Source organism: Strix aluco, chromosome 1 (assembly GCF_031877795.1).
Source record: "Strix aluco isolate bStrAlu1 chromosome 1, bStrAlu1.hap1, whole genome shotgun sequence".
Classification (NCBI taxonomy): domain Eukaryota; kingdom Metazoa; phylum Chordata; class Aves; order Strigiformes; family Strigidae; genus Strix; species Strix aluco.
Genome location: NC_133931.1, coordinates 79,046,425 through 79,063,259, shown reverse-complemented (window position 1 = coordinate 79,063,259; position 16,835 = coordinate 79,046,425). Strand labels below are relative to the sequence as shown.

The 16,835-nt window shown below is 38.6% G+C and overlaps 1 protein-coding gene across 4 annotated transcripts in view; it reads left to right on the top strand.

The window, feature by feature from the left end:
- Positions 1-16,835, top strand: part of SEMA5A (semaphorin 5A) — a 353,854-nt gene that overhangs the window by 75,043 nt on the left and 261,976 nt on the right. For all 4 annotated transcript variants that reach the window (XM_074825752.1, XM_074825742.1, XM_074825761.1 and 1 more), the window contains one exon: positions 13,287-13,382. The gene's annotated coding sequence lies outside the window, so the exon portion shown is untranslated. The remainder of the gene's footprint in view (positions 1-13,286; positions 13,383-16,835) is intronic.

The following is a 16,835-nucleotide window of genomic DNA, read 5'->3' as shown; positions in this document are numbered from 1 at the left end:
TTTACTAGCATAATTCTCTTTGGGAGGTCATTTATTGGGAGTGATGGTACGTTAGACTTCAGAGATGCTGATTTGCTACTTTTATCGTATGTCTGAAGTTCAAGAAGTCAAATATATACAATGCATTTCAAAAAAAAAAAATTCCTGCAGTGTGTCTTTAAGTATAAGTATTAGATCTTCTGTGGAAGGGGAAGAACATCCAGTATTTCAATAAATACATATGATTTTGCATCTTGGTTTGTTTTCCTGCAGATCAAGTGTAATTATTGCCTTGTAAACAAAAGTTTACTGACATCTTCATATATGTCTGTCTTGACTAAGTCTGGAACCCCATTTTGATGAGTAGGGAAGGAACTGAAATGATGTAACTTGTCTGAACAGAGCAAGTTGTCAAAATCCATCCAGAACTGTTCTTACGCAACAGATAGTTCTCTCCCGTTCTTTGTCTCATGTCCCATTTGTTTCAGAGAGTCCTATTGCATTTTGTTATATATAAATAGAGGCATTTTGTGAAACAGATGGTTTAAAAATAGGACTGTCTGAGAAGAAAGACAGAGCAGATGAATGCCTTTCTGCTGTAGGATGAAATTATTTGAAATGTTAGATTCATTAAAAATCCACTTCCCTCACTACCTCTCCCAGTATTTTAAGGACGAGCTTCGTCTGCTACACAGTACTAAGTGTCTTGCTTTCTGATGGTCTGTCAGTATTTCTTATGAGATGGAGAACTGGCTTCCTCATTAGTCCTTTGGGAGTAATTATAGGTATTGAAAGGCTGAAGCTGAAGTTGAATGAATTCCAGTCTTGTTTGTTTGGTGTTTTGTGGAGACCAGTGGGAACGCTTATAGTGACCTGAATGGAATTTTTACCACGGTTGCTATTCTTCAACTCTCCTTGTTCCTTTGCCATCAAGGGGACAGCTCTGGCATCCTTAACCATTTTTTTTCTTTAAGGAGGTGGAGCACACATCAGAAGTAGTGTGTCTGTAGAAATAAATTGAAAGGAAACAAAAACGACTCCCCTTGGTTATGCGGGTGCAAATGAACGTGATGTTCCTTCGGAGGCACTTTCTGTAGAGTACGTTCTAAAAAAGGGGTGGGAGAGTTATGTTATTGTTCTGACTTTTTCCATCTTTTGCTTTCTTTGAGTCATTGACACATAGGCAAGTAAAAGAGTGTTAATAAAGCTCTAACATAATCCAATGGAAAACAGGCTAATGCAGAATGGGAGAAGATGCCTGAAGAAATAGACTGTGTCTCTCTGCAGTATATAGCATACACAGTTAGCACTATCAGGTGGGCAAGTAACTTGGGTTTTTATACAATTTCCCCACAAGATTTCACTATGTACTTTGGGGAGTCAGAACAGAAGTGCTGTTGAGGAGCACTGATTGCTTTTATTGACTTTGCATCCCATTGTACGCATGAGATGCCTGGACAATGAGCTTGTTAATTTTGCCACACTGCTGTCAGAAGACCTTGACATGTCTAAAGGTGTCACTCAATAGGCTATACAGAAAATATTGTGATAACTGTAACTTTCTTCTTTAGGTTTCACTTACTAACTTCACCTTTTATTGAGAAAGCTGATTTTAATTTACAAACTGCACGCAAAGCTCTGAACCTGAGAAAACAACAGATGTCTTAAATTCCAGTGATATATCCTCTGTTAGAAATTGCAATAAATTCTACCATATTAAAAAAAAAAAAAGCATAGTGCACATGGCCTGCTCCTCAAATTTTTAAGTAACCAGTTGTCTGTAATGACTCTTCTGATTTAGATGTTTCAAGAGATGCAGAAATGAGGCATCAATTGGGACATTGTCAGGAAACAGCAAATAGTACTTCTCTTGTTGAAGTTTTAGGCATGGAAGAATGTGTAAACAAGAACAAGATACTTGGTGGTGAGTTTATTAACCTCCCACTTGATGACTTGCCTTATCCCTTCCATTTCAATATTAGTTTTTATTTCCTTCAGTTATTGAATCAGGATTTTCTCCTCTTCTCTGCCTTAATGCCTGACTCTCAAATGGGATCTGCCTTTGCATTTACAGGCTATGCAGTCCATTAATGTTATGTACAGAAATGAGGTGTTTTCTTGACTAACCAATATAAAAGCAGATGATCCTTATACTCTGTAAAAAAGGAAGGCAGCCTGTATACCTAAAACCAGTGTATCAAGAAGTGTTTATCGCTGTCTTTCATTGTGTGTTTGGTCTCTGCCTCCAGAACTTCCCAAATCTGTGTCCCAAACCGTGCTGACTGCCTGATTGTCTCTTTGTTCTACCTACTTTGAGACTTTATGCACAAAGTACAAGGCCTTCTGGGGTCTTCTGGGGAAGAGCATGTTTCAACCAGGGAATAGAGAAACCTTTTTTGTTTTTTTCCCAGTAATTCCCACTAGTAGTATACAAAACAGTATGAAAGATCTCTTACTGGAAGTTAGTAGGGAAAATTTTCTTCCAAATATTGCTGAATCTGAACCATGTTCTTAAGAGGATTTTTCAGGGAATGAGGAGGGACTGTGACATAGGTTAAAGTTGTATAAAAAAGAACATTTTTACGTATTCGGAGCCTGATTTCGAGTAACAGGGGAGGCTGTATTTGGTGTCTCAAAGACCAGGTTCTTTCCAGGTGCCACACAGTTAAGACTGACTTGAACCTTGACTATTATATCACTAGAGGAACCATCTGAAGATAACTCTTTGCACATAAATGTGTGGACACAAACAAAATGAAAATGCATCTTTTGATTTTTGTCATCTTTTGACTTTATTTTGATTGGCAATAGAGGCTAACAGTAGCAGATAAACTGATTTTGGTTTCTCTTCCACCACTGAGAAAGGATTGGGGGAATAAGAAAAACTAACACAAATATTGTTTTGTTTTTTTAATAGATTGATTTTGGAGAAGAAAAGATTTTTCTATTAACAGCATAGTATATAGCATCATTTTAAGTTGATTAAGTCAGAGCAGAGCAAAGAGGCTTCTACAGTGTCTGGTGAAAACATTGCTGAGTGCCCTGCTAGGACACTAAGGCTTCCAGTAAGTCAAGGTTGCATATTTACAAGAACATTTTCCCTTTTGGTTAAGTCCTTCTTCCCATTGGTTAAAGGAAGGAGAAGTTTGAGTTAGAATTCCGTTTAATCAGTGTTTACTATTGCTCAGAAATTCTCAAGGGAGAGAGCCAGGGGACTGGCTTGATGTGCCAAGTGATGTGCACTTCTGGACCATCACTGACTGCATGGTTTCATGATGGCAGAACAAAGAGCACAGGTTCTAACCACGAGGGGTCGGAGGTGCCATGCACAAAATGGGACAGAAACAGTCCTGTGTTGTGGCAAGAGGAATTAGACATTCTGTTAACCTGCTACCAGGCAATTCAAATGGGTCTTTGTAGCTAATCAGATTTCTGGATGAGAGAATAAGAATGCTTCCTTAGGAGAAGGTTGTAAGGAACCTATGAAATGTATCCCTGCAACTTGTCTAAATTATAAAAAAGCCAAAACATTTAGATACCAGACAAACCCTCCAAAAGTAAATGGTGTGTAATATACTCCTCATTGCTGTGAAAGCAGTGGCTTCACCATGAAATCTTTTTCTTGAGAGAATCAAAGAAAGAAAACAATGAAAAAAATAAACCCGAAATGTTCTTAAAATACAGCAGCAGCTGATCTGGAGCTACAACCAGTATTTATATGCACATTTAGTGCACAACATAAGTAAAGCAGAAATTTGAAGTGGTCTGGGAGTTTAAATGTGGTTTCACATTTCCTGATGTTTTCACATTTTTGTTCAGTTTCATCTCATCTGTGATGATTGTAAAATACTACAATTATGTATTTTTTTACCCTATTACCTTAATGTTACTCTGTTTAAATCCCATTTTAACATTTTTTTAATCTGGAATAATTTAGTATATCTTTCTGTGTGGTCTAATTTTCATTTACAATCTCTATGTGTAATACTGCCCCCAGCACAATGTAACATGAGAGCCAAATTAATTTGTTTTGAAAAAAATCAGACCTTGGGGTAGAAAGTTAGAGAGTAAGTTAAGATGTGGGATGGGTAAAAGCACCGACAAATGCAGCATGGGCACCAAGTGTATAGATTTAGTTAGTAGTAGAGTTTGAACCTTATCTTAGACAAAGTGTGATTATCTCACAGATTTATTTGCAGTGCACATTTTTCTTTGCTTTGTTGCACTGTTTCAGGTTTTCTTACCTTTGAAGGAGGATGAGAACTTTGGAACATGGCAACTTTTCCAGCAGTCTTGTTTGTACTTCTGAAGGGAGTACCAGTCCTGACATCAGGATTTCCATATCAAGTCTGGGTGTGTCCTAGTTCTTTCTTTTCCTTGTCTGTGCTATTTATTTCCTGCACTTGTTCTAGGAAAATTTTAGGGACTTGCTCTGGTGCAGATGTTCTAAATGAAATGCCTTTTTCCTTCTTATATAATTACAAGTGATCAGAAACAGCGGAATCATACAAGTGCTTTCAGACAGGACATGCATCCTCCCATCCTGTCTTAGTAAGCAAAATCTGTGTCACAATTCAAGTTGTTGAATATTCCTAATGTCATTTCTAATAGGAGTTTCCTGTTTATTGGGCAATTTGCTGCAGTTAGTTCTGTATGTGTTACTGATTCATACTGTTAAATTGTAAATTTTAAGTGTTGCTTGGTGAATTGTCAAAGATAATGAGAACCAATACCAGATACTGAAGTTAACACTGCATTTTAATAAACGCCTCTCAGGATAATGTGCTTAATGTCTGCATACTTTTCTGCCTCAGTTCTCCCTACTGCTTGAGTGCAGAAACTCCAGATCATCCCCAGCACCAGCTACCAGAACCTCTTGCTCTCTTTTATGTTATGTTTTTACATGAAATGGGTATCTAAAGCAGACTTGAAATACAGGAGCAAAATCAGATCCAGGTATTCTTTTTCTGCTGCCTGAGGTGAACATCAGTGTGGTGAATGCAGAATCATGTACTTCATGCTCTACTTAGTGGTTTAACCTTAAAAAAAAAAAAAAAAAAAGTGAATGTAACATGCCACTTGAAAGTAAGTATAGATTCTGCAAAGATTGGAGATACTGGAGGAGGGCAAGGAGGGCTGTGAAAGGTTAGCTGTGGGCACAGTGCAGAGCAATTCTGGGATCTGCTGTGTGCTTTGTCATTTAAGCCTAGTGCACAGCAGGGGATGGTAGATGTTTGCTTTTAATAACAGCTTATGATGAACTAGGCATTGTAATGAAATTCTTGACAGGGATCCTGTTCGTACATTAAACTCTTCTCCTTCCTTAATTTTGTTAGTACTGAACAGAAGAAGAAAAATAATCTGTTGAGGAGGAGCTTGGAAATTATTATGTGTGTCCTCCCTGGGATGATACCCAGGACTAAAGTGTTTACCTCTGTATCTTTTCTTTGCCTGAAGCATTTGTGATTGCTTCAGCAGTGCAACCAGCCAGGGAGATGGGAGTGTGCATGCACGTTGGGTGGCAAAGGGAGGGATAGGCTGCTAGAAGAATGCCAAAGCATTGAATGCTTTCACTACTGATGGGGAAAACATTTGGCCCTGAGTAAGAATATTTCAGACAAGTCTTGGAATATGTCCAGATCACAGTCACGATATTCTTGCTATCTCTACAGCCACCTAGAAACCTCACCCCCCCAGCATTCGACTTTGTGCTGAAGAGAGAGTAGAAGAGCTAAGAATCTTGCTGGGGGAGGGGGGGAGCATCTATCAGTTTGCGATTTATGGTACCAGATGGACTGTGCTGTGTGTTCTGGCTTTGGTGATGGATATGTTAAGTTTTGTCTTTCTCTCATGCATGCTGAGATGGAAGAAGGGAAAGCATCCATCATTGAAGAACAATCTAAGCCAAAAAAAAAAAAAAAGAGAGGCAGAATATGAAAGCACTGTAGATTAAAAAATTTGTTAATTCTCTCTTTTATTCTCATATCATAAATGATTCCAATACATTTGTTGCTCATGTGCTGCATCACCACCCCACCTCCTGCACCCCAGTATTGTTTAAGAACTCTCCAATTTGAAAAAGCAGACTACAGATCTATTTTTTTCCTGATACCTCACAATTAAAATTAATAGATTTACCCAGGGTTTAATATGGTCTCCTGTCTTTAAAATGTAGTGGATATGATTTCTTTAAATCATTTTGGAGCATTTAGACTAACAAAGTGGATAAGCCAGCTTGTGGAATAAACCGACATGCGTGAAAACTGGCACAGTTGTTAAACACTGTACATTGTAATGGCATTTTGTTGGGGTATTATTACTTCAGCTGCACAATTATGGGAGTCTGCTGCATATTAGCAGACGCTTTCCTCATAACCTCAAGCTATATGCACTGAGTTATTTTCCTCTTCAGGCTATCATCTTGGATTTTCCCAGACTACATATCATTTCTTTTTTTTCTCTGTAGCAGTGCATGCTGTAGGCAATAGTGAGTGTAATACTTTCTGCATTGTTAGGCAACGAGCATTATCAGCAGCTGCAATATTCAGGATTAGTCTTTTAGTTATTATTTGGCATCTGCAGTACCTACATGAATCTGTTCAGTCCCGTTTCTCCAGAAGGCAGCTGGGCTCTCTGACTGAGAGAACATGACCATAAAGCTTTCCTAAAATTGTCACTATACTCAGGAGTTCACTCTTAATTGGAACTGCAGTTTTCACAGTGCAGTTCACTGGGATATATAAAAACTTGCATTTTATTTAAAGAAACTGGGGTATCTTAAAAGACATATTCACGTTTTATAATGGCAAAATGGGAACAAAACAAGGTTCTCAAGGCTGCACCACAAATCAATTGCTGAGCCAGAAATATAATCCAGGTCTCATAACCCCAAGCTTCATCCTTGGTCTGCTAGCAAGCAGATGTCTCTGAATTAAGTATGCTACAGAAAATATACCAGCTGCTATTCTGCAGTACAGAAAATGTCTTTCAGAATAGTAAATAAAACCCAGGGTTTTCCTGAGGGTTGTGGACTTTTTTTTTTTTCTCTAAAAGGTGTTTGTCATCTTAGCTTCACTTGAATTTTTTAAAACTAGATTGAAAAGGTTCATTGACTTTTGCAAAAGGTCAGATAAAACATAATATATTGTTTTATGGTTACATACCTAAAGATGCTTTTGCTCAGGAGTTCTCTTCTATGATACCCATAGTTTTGGTTTTACTGTTCTTAGCTTACTTGCCTCCTTTGGAAAATAAAGTAGCCGTATACTGGTTAATGAAAGAAAGGGAGCAACTGTTTGGTTTTATGCAGACTAAATGCATAGATTATAGAGTATTCTGTTTTGCTTGGTTTTGCTAAAGTGGTGTAGATTTTGAAGAATTTATATGGTGATCAATGAGATTTAAGATTTACATGCCAACCTCAGTTTTGAGTACATGACTTAAATTTGAGTATCACTTAGGACAGGAAATTACTTGGCAGAATTCTGGAAGACGAGTAACATTTTATTCCATGAGCAGTTGCTCTTATCAGGGTTGGTGGAGTGATGTTGAAACTATTACAGGTGAAAATTATAGAAGAGGTAGAAGCAGTACAGTGTTGCATTTTGTGGAAGTAAGGAGATTTCTTAAGATGACTGTCGCATGGTATCCTTCCTGCAATATCAAAAAAAAGCACCCTCCCCCCCCCCCAAAAAAAAACCCCAACAACCCAACCCATTTATTGAGTGTCATCTTAAGGACAGCCAAAAATGCTAGAAACATTGATTTTCATCTAACTCTTGTAGACATGTGCACACACATGCACACAAATAAATCTTGTCTACATGAAGCTACAGTGTTTAATAATTCTCTTCATTGACTTTAATTATGAAGTTGATTTCTCTGGCCATGAAACTCTCAGCCTCTTGTGTTGTCAGTACTAACACAACTTGGCTGAAAGGTGCTAAAAGATGTTATTCTTGTCAGTATGATAGAATTAGAAAAGTCTGTCTGGATTATCAATCCTATGAACTTCAGGTTCAGGAAACCATGTAAGAGACACGTAGACAGCAAATACCAGTGACAACAGAGCACTTGAAATATCCTGTAGACTTCAGTCAAAGACCAGAAAAGTACAAGAATAAATGGTGTCATGCTCAAGAATACATATTGTCAGGAGAAGTTTTGCTGTCAAACTCAAGGAGATCAGAGTTGTATCAGAACTTACTTATTTTAAATAAAAATACTCAGTTGTGTAATTTGCAGAAAGTTGGATAAAGGCCATGTTTTCCCCGCTCTTTGAAGCCTTCATGAAAAACATGAGTTCAGTGGGAGCAAGACCACAGTAATTTCTCTTTTGTTACTGTTTTTCTCCATCTCTACCATTTTAAACTAGATAATACTGTTAATTCTGTCAGCAGTCTTAATAATGTATTATACTTTAAAAATTACTATTTTGGGAATCATGGTGGTTTTTGGCAAGAACTAAGTGATGCTCTTGGACTATAAATCTGTGGTGGTTAGTTAAAAGGTTAAATTTGCACTAACATGTCTTGTCACTTTGACCTAGATGGAGTTAAAGCAAGTAAGTAGGGCAAGTTCAGCGGCTTTAAATGAGCTATTATTAGTCAAATCCCTTCAAAACCAAATAAATGTTATGTCATTCTGTTTTATAATTTTCAGCTAGAGAACTCTGGCTGACTGGTGACTTCACATATTCTGATCTATGCTTTCCTGTCAGCAATACATTTCCCGTCCTGGCACTCCAGTCTCTACATTTGTTCTTATTCTGGCCTGGTGAAGAATAAAGTGATACTGTAGAGTTAAAGCTGTGGGTAATTCATGAATCTAATTTTCTTTGCCAAGACCTTCCTTGTCAGTAACACTGAGGTACCATAGCCGGTAGTGTAGCTATCAATATGCAGAATATGACCAGGACTTATATTCCTATAACAGCACTGGGATGTGTTACAGCAAACGCAATGAGTCTGCTTTATGGGACTCTCTCTTCTTTTCTGCAAAGATGATCTTCATGTGGGCCATGATTGTCTCGTGTTCTGATTATATTAGATTTACCATGCCTATGAAGTAAGCCTGACAAACTCTGGATGAGTCAGATCTATTGCTCATGTGATTTGTGCGTGGGAGCATGTGTACGTGTGTGCGGATATCTATGGTTCTTCATGACTTGGAGCTTGTCTTCAGCAAGGCAAGAAGAATGCTGGAGCTTAAGGGAGTCCTGGTACTGCTCCTGTTTTGTTCAGATGTGATTTCAGAGTTGAACCAGAAGACACCTCTGTGAAGACCTGGATGTTTCCCAGCCCTGCACATAAAGGAGTATGGGAGTGGGTGTAGTGCTCCATGCACTGAGCTTCTGCTCTGCAGCTTGTGTCTGCAGGTATCTGCCTGTTTGGGATGCGTTTGTGTGGGCTGGTTCTGTGGTCTCAAACAGTGGTGGCTGGGACATGCTCAGGGACATTGTTGATTTTTTGTTTGTTCTGCTTTTTTCCCTAAAAATTCCTACATTTATTTCTTGTAGTTTTACTCCATATTGTGATTTGAAAAGCATATAAACAAAATACAGCTTTATAAAAAGGGTATTCCTATATTTTGCTTAATAATTGCCACCTTTCCACATCTGTTCTTTAGTCCAGCAAATAAGCTGGATTTTATGAGATCTCTTTCCTTATGCGAGGACCTCTTCGGCATGAAGAGAAAGATAAGTGGTAATATTGGATAGCATACATTATAAGGAGAAATATTAGGTTTTGTAGAAGGAGCACAAGGTTGTATATAGCAGATGTTCTAACCATTCATCCTTGATTCATCCCTGAAAGTGGGATATATTTGCATAATTCAGGCGTTTTTTGGGGGAAGGGAAGAGGAGGGAGTATATTTGTATCTTTTTAAAAATTTTTATTTTCTTCCCTCCCTTTCAATTTTGGTATACTTTCACTTTTGACATGATTTTCTCTCTTGCTACCAGATAGCAACAAAAGCAAATAATTTGTTTAATAGTATTTTAAGCAGTACATAAAGTTTACTTATATGCGCTCATTTCTGCTGCGCATAGATGGTGAGAGCACTGAAGTGGGGAAAAACCCCATCTCTTTGGTGCTCCTGACACTTCCACTTCAGCCCCACCAACATCAGCAGAAGTCACTTGGAGCAGGTTGCCTAACTCTGGCTGTGATATCTGTGGAGCAAAAGCCAAGGCTGGCTGGTGAAGTGATATGGAGCAGACGTGTTCTTATCCCTCTCAGTGTCCTTCTTTGCCTTGCGCCGTGAGAAATGGTTGCTGTTAGGTGTTGTTTGAAAATCCTGGGTGCCCGGGCAAGCTCCCAGGTGACTGGGTAAGGTGAGGTTGCTGCTGTGGCACGCTGCCTGAGCAGTGCCGTGCAGCTACAGCAGAAGCGGGAAGTCTCAGCATGCAGACGAGCCATGGTGTCTAGACATGCTATGATTATTTCTTTGCTCACTTCAGTGTGTAGCCAAAAATCTTTCCAAATATACTAGACACATGTGAGAGCAGTGCCCATATCCCCGTGACAGCAAAGGCTGTTAACTGCACGTGCACTCTCCTCCACGCCCCCACCAGATTTAATCACACTGCTTGGTCGTACCAATGACTTCAGTACCTTATTCTAACAGTAGTGGGAAACAGCACTCCCATATGTTTATCATTAAATCTAGTAAAGATTTCTGGAAAACTTCCACTAGTATACACCTATGTGTGCTTTTATCCATTTGCAGAAGGTTTTTTTCCCCTGTTCTTTTAAATTAATATGCTTCTGGGCAAATGTACCATGGCCGAATTCCCCTCTTGTGTGCCTGTGTGTTTGTCACTAGAGTAGGGGAAAATAGCTATTTGGAAAGTGAGTTTGTCTCTCACTTTGCCTGGCCATTTTCATGAAAGTTTTTGTGTTAGATTGAAACTGGTCGTCAGTTTCAAAAGTCATTTAGAAAGGAAAAGGTAGGAGTCAGAGGCAGGGAGCACAGCCACTGTAGCCTTTTTGCTTTAACAGATGATGCTAAACCAAAGCAAAAGTAAACTAAAACATGCTTATATACACCCAAATAAAAAAACCTGATGTGTTTTTTGCATTCAGTCTTCTGATTTGGGTGGCTTAATTTACAATTTCTATAAGATTGGTTTGACGTGAGCTGTGTAGGGTGAGTTAGCCTAACTTTAACTAAATGAATACTCAGGCTAATTTCTGGTGTTATCCTACCTGCAGCGTGTACTGTATTGTGCCTAATGAAAGTTCCACCACAGAGGGTGCCCAATGTGCCCAATGAGACTGATGCCACAGGCATAGGAACAGCAGGGTTGCCATATTAAGGGGTATAAGGGAAGCAATCCCTTATGAATCTGTAGAAATCCAAGCTTTACAAGTTTGTTTCTCTGTGTGTGCATTGTTTCCCTAAATCAATAAGGTGGGTTCAGACTCTGCTTTCCACTTTTGTCTAGGTAATTCTTATGATTAGCATAAAAATAAACTTGCTGAAGTTTTTATTTTGCTAAGATAAAACCTGAGATGTTTATGTAGAAATATGAATCATTAAATGAGTGGTGAAGGGACAGTGGGTGGTTTGATGTGCATATAGAAAGCATGAGTATTGTCAGGTTTGTTTAGAAAAATTGAGGTATACAGCCTTCTTTTTAATGTTTCAAAGCATAATTCAGCTGCTTTTTCTGGTGTAGTGAGTGCATACATAAATCACTAGCACACTGAATCTTAGAGATGAGTTGCTTGTAGTTGTCTGTAGAACTTACTGCATGGTAACAGTTATAATTAATTACTTGACAGACTGAATGTCTCAGTGTACTTTGTCATCAATGTGCATGGGTGGCGGGTAGTTGTGCTGAGGTGCTCAAGTATTCTCTGGTACATAGTAATATAAAAAGCAGAACTTGGTCCTCTTCCAAGATTTAAATTTGTCCTTGCCTTTCTGAAAAGTGGGAGGCAAAGAAAAGGTGATGCAATGTCTTCTCAACAATATAAGCTTCACCTACCACCTTGGACTATGAAATTCAAAGTGACCTTCCATCCTTTAGCTTCCATAGATCCCTATGCCATGGAGAACACTATCTAAATCTGCTCCTGGCAACTTCTACAGCAGAGTTTGACGTTGCTGAATTTTGCAGAGGGATGTGTATATGTGCACATATGATATAAATTCTTAATTTAGAAGAAAATATGGAAATTGTAAAATTTGAACTACTTGGTGATGGAGCAGGGGGTTCATGAGAAATTTTGACATTGCAAACATAAATCTGGATCTTCGTTGTCTAACCTGAAGAGTTGTTCTTGCTCATATGATGTTTTGTTGCTATAAAAAGTCTTTATGCAGTACTACTTATGCATTCAGCAGATTTCCTGAGACTTTCGTAGGTCAGGAAAGCACTGGAAAACAATTGCAAACACTTCCAGCCATCTAGTACAGTCATTTTATATAAGTGAGTAAACAGAGTGGAATGAAGACTCCTTCTTGCCTCATGTCTCTGATTAGGTCCAAGGGTGAACTGTTGATTGCTCGTGTATTTGTTCTGTGCCGTAGACATTCTCAATCAAAGAAACGAATGCTTAAATTGGATGGACTATTATTGTTTTTTAGTTCTGAAGTACCTTTTTGTTGAGGTGTTGAGAGAAGGAAACTGCTATGTGATTCCTGTCTTGCTGTTTCAAGTAAAGATAGCACTTGATTGATTGGCAGTACCTTCTTTGTTTCAATAAAGAAAACAGCAAGATAATTTTTTGAATCTTTATATTGTCTTTGTCGTTCCTACGAAATGGGTTAACATCTTGAAGTATTCTTAATGATGCATCTCTTTTTCTTGAAAATGTCTTTTATATTGTTTTGAGACATTAGACAGTAACTGTGTTTTCCTCTTGAACTTTCTGTTTTATGGAAAGATGAAAGAATACTAAAGTTTTGCCCACCTGAATTTTGTCATGGATTTCTCTTGGGGTCAGATTTCAGCCCACCTTTTAGGCATGTTTAATTTTAGTGGTGATTAGGGCACCAAGGGAGATCTTTACAGTGAGGATTTTTCTTGAATTTATATGTCCCATGGATTTTGGCAGTTCTGTGACAAGCACTCCTCTGATTCTCATCCCCAGCTGCCAGTTATTTTAAAGAATGATTTTTTTTTTTTCTGCCTCTTTGTTTGGTTTTTGTTCACACTGTGTAGTTCAGTGCCTTACATTTCTAATTTATTGTCTTGAAAGACAGATGTTTTATGACTGTTATAAATATCTGAGAATTGCTGATGAGCTGTCTCTTCAATATCTATTATTTCTCTTTTATGTTTCCTTATCTCCTAGGAGCCTACAAGGTAGACCAAGGACCCCATTGTGCTAGGCTCTGCACAAACGCTGAGCAGAAGCAGTAGATGACTACAGAGGGATGGTGACTAAAAGGTAGGTAAGAGACTGTATTTTGTTCAGTGAGAAGATGGTGATGTCATGGAGAGATTGTAAGATGCTGTCTGGAAAAAGACATGTGAGATGGCTTTGTATTCTGCCTTTCTCTCCTCCCTGAGCTAAGGAAGTGCAAGAAATGGAAGTGAAAGGAATGCAAGAAAAACAACCTTCAATTCTCCTTTCTTCTCCCCTCTATTAAATTATGCTGGACTTCAGAAAGGGAAACTATGTAAAAATGGGGATGTTTGTTTAAAGAAAAACTGGAAAAGCAACTGTAAGAGTAACGTGTTTGTACGTGGCAGAGACTCTATTTCAGGATGCTGTTTTGGAGACTCCACAGAAATTTTAACCATCAGTCTAAAAAAGACTTAGGAAAAGGAAGCCTGTATAGCTAAATGGCAAGGTAGAGGAGACTATTAAAAGCAAGAGGACGTCTTAAAAAAAGCTGTGGCTGCATTCAAAGAAGGAAATAGGACCAAAAAATTCCCCTATCAGGCTAAACATAAAATCAATAAATGCTTTTTTCAACCACACCAGTAGCAGGAAGCCAGTTGAAGAGTCTGTGGGGACTGCGTATAATGATATTATGAAATGAATGATCTGAGATAAAGCCATGGCAGAAAACTAAATAATTCTTGTGTGTATATGCTCACCACTGAAAAGTGTGGAGTGGTTCCTGTTTTGGAAGCCTTCTTATGGGAGGCTTATGAGATTGCCTTTCTCAGCTGGAGGCATTTGTAGGAGAGATTGTGGAACAAATTGCATGTTCCCAATTTAACAGGTCCAGATTTAGTTTACCCAAGTTTTTAAGGAATGGAAGAGTGAAATAGACCAGCTACAGACTGGCGTGTAGCCTCTTGCTTTAAAGTGTCTCAGCAGTTGAGAACTTGAAGTTGTCTAATTTGATGCCGTGTTTTAGAAAACATTGTGGAATCAGGGAGCCTAGAAACAAATACGCCTCTTGTTTAAATTGAGTGGATTAATTAAAAAATTAGATTAGCAGCTGTTTTAGAAAGGACATTGGATAAATGTGATGGAAATACTGAGAAATAATTGATTTCTCTGAAGGAGAGCCTGATGAAGAGGAAATTTAGAAACAGGTTATTAGCCTTCAACTACTTGAAGGATGCTTACAAAGATGACAGAGCCAATGTTTTTAGTAGTGGCAAACCATGTAACAGGGGGTTAATATACACTGACTGCAGATTGAAATGTTCTAATTGAGCATTGTAGGAAAATCTTTTTCGCTAGGAGGGTAGTGCAGCACTGGAAAAAGTTACCCAGGGAGCAGGGGGTTGCATCTCTCTTGGTGGAGGCTTTCAAGTCTTAGTTGGACAATGCTACAGCTGACCTGATCTGCTGTGGCTTATAGTGTTTGGTCAGACTGGATGACTCCCAGAGACCTCTTTCAGCCAACATTTTTGTGATTCGAAGTCAAGTCTTGCTAAACTGCTGTGGTCCTTTGAAAGAGGTAACCAGCATGCAGATGAAAGAGATTTTATGGTGTATTGTTCTACTTAAATTTTGAAAAGGCATTTCAAAGGTATTCAAAGTCCGTTCAAAAAACTTTTAAAGGAACTAAATAGGCACAGGTTAAGGGGGACTGCCAACTATGTAAATAATTGGTTAAATGGTAATAAGCAAAACACCAGGAGAAAAAGATATTGGAAATCACCAGTGGATTTCCACAGAGATCTCTGTGTGTGTCCAAGGGGATCTTTATGTTCATAAGTGGCTTGGAACAGAAGTGTGGTGACAAGGTTTGTTTCTGAAACTAAGTTATTCAGGGCAAAAGAAGGTAAAAGAAAAGGGGACAGACTGAAAAACTGCAGAAGAACCTTATAAAAGTAAGTGGCCATTAACATGGTGGATGAAAGTCAGGGTCAGCAACGGTAAAATATTTTGATGTGGCCTGAGATCTTGGGACTAGAAGCAGTAATTTAATGAAAAAAATTAGCTCCATACTTTAGTAGCAGTCAAAACCAAATTTATATCAGAAGTTGCTCTGAAAGAAGAGAGATCAATATATCATTAGGCCACTCCTTTAATCTCTGGTGTGTTTGCGTCTTAAATATGGTATACTGTTCTGGTCTCCTTATCTCAGAAAAAGTGGAGTGGAACTGGAAAAGGTTCAGAGAAGAGCAACAAGAATGAAGAAGGGCAGCAGGATGCAGAAGGCATCCATGGAGTAGCTTCCATGCAAGAAGAACTAGAGCTAAGTGGGAGCCTCCAGACCGGAAAAGAGATAGTGGCCAGATGCGAATGCTAGAGATCTGTAAAATCATGAGCTACCAGGTGTGTGGATGGGAAGTGAATACTCAGTGACACCTTATTTTTGTATTAGAAGAGATAGCAGGTGAAACAGGCAGGGAGCAGTTTCAAAGCTAGGAAAAGAATTTTTTTTTGTGTATATGTGTAAGTCAGTTTTGAAATTCATTGCCATGGGATGCTGTGTGTGCTGCATGGGTGTAAAAAGCTGCTGAACAAAGTTGGAAAAGGAGGCAGAAAAAGAGGGAGAAAAAAGAAAAAGAGGCAACAAATAAAGGTACTACCTCTAGGTAAGGAAGTTACTGAGCTGCGAATTATTGAAAGCTGTACAGTAACTGTGTTTGTTTTGAGGGGAGTGGAAGAGAATATTTCTTTATGACTGCTCTGGTTTTCACTGTTCCCTTAGACAGCTGCTCTTGACTGCTTCTGGAGACAGAGTAGTGGTCAGGCTGGATATTTAGTCTGAGCTAGTTTAGTCATTCCATTTGGGCTAAACATCCCGCCTGGCCCACTGTGGCGGTTCTTATGTGCTACTTTATGAAAAGTAAGGTTGCAGGGTGCAGTCCCACAAAAGAACTCTTGATAAAAATATTTTTTAAAATATTAAGCTGTTATGTAATTTGAGGTCTCACAATTTGCTCAGAGACTTTCCCCTCATTGTAAGATAAATGCTTTTTATCTTATTTTGGTACTTGCTGAATTACAATTAAATTCATCTTAATACGTTCAAGCTGTTTCATTGAGAGTTCAGTTCTTAGTCCAAAAATCTCACTTTTTTTCTTACTGTGTTCCTGATACAGTCTGTACTGCCTTTCAGAGAGCAAGATACTACCAAAACACCTTTTCCCCCTAAGTCCTAGTGACACCCATTTTGGTGTAGAGACAGTAGACTTTGTGGGGAGAGATACGCAAGATGAAATGACAAAGTCTTGAGAGAGTACAAAGAGAATGAGAAGAGGGCTGATCTTGGAGATACTTTAGTGTTTGTGAATTAGCTTGAGAGGCCAAATGTTGGAGTTACATTATGATGATCAAGGGGGCAAGGCTAAATGCGACAGGATTGCATAATGGTAGTAGCTGAAATGGCCCAAACAGATAAGGCTACTGGAAGAGAGAGGGTCATAGGACAAGATTAGTGGAAAATACGTAAATTGAACTGAAGGAATTGAATGGGAAGAGGTA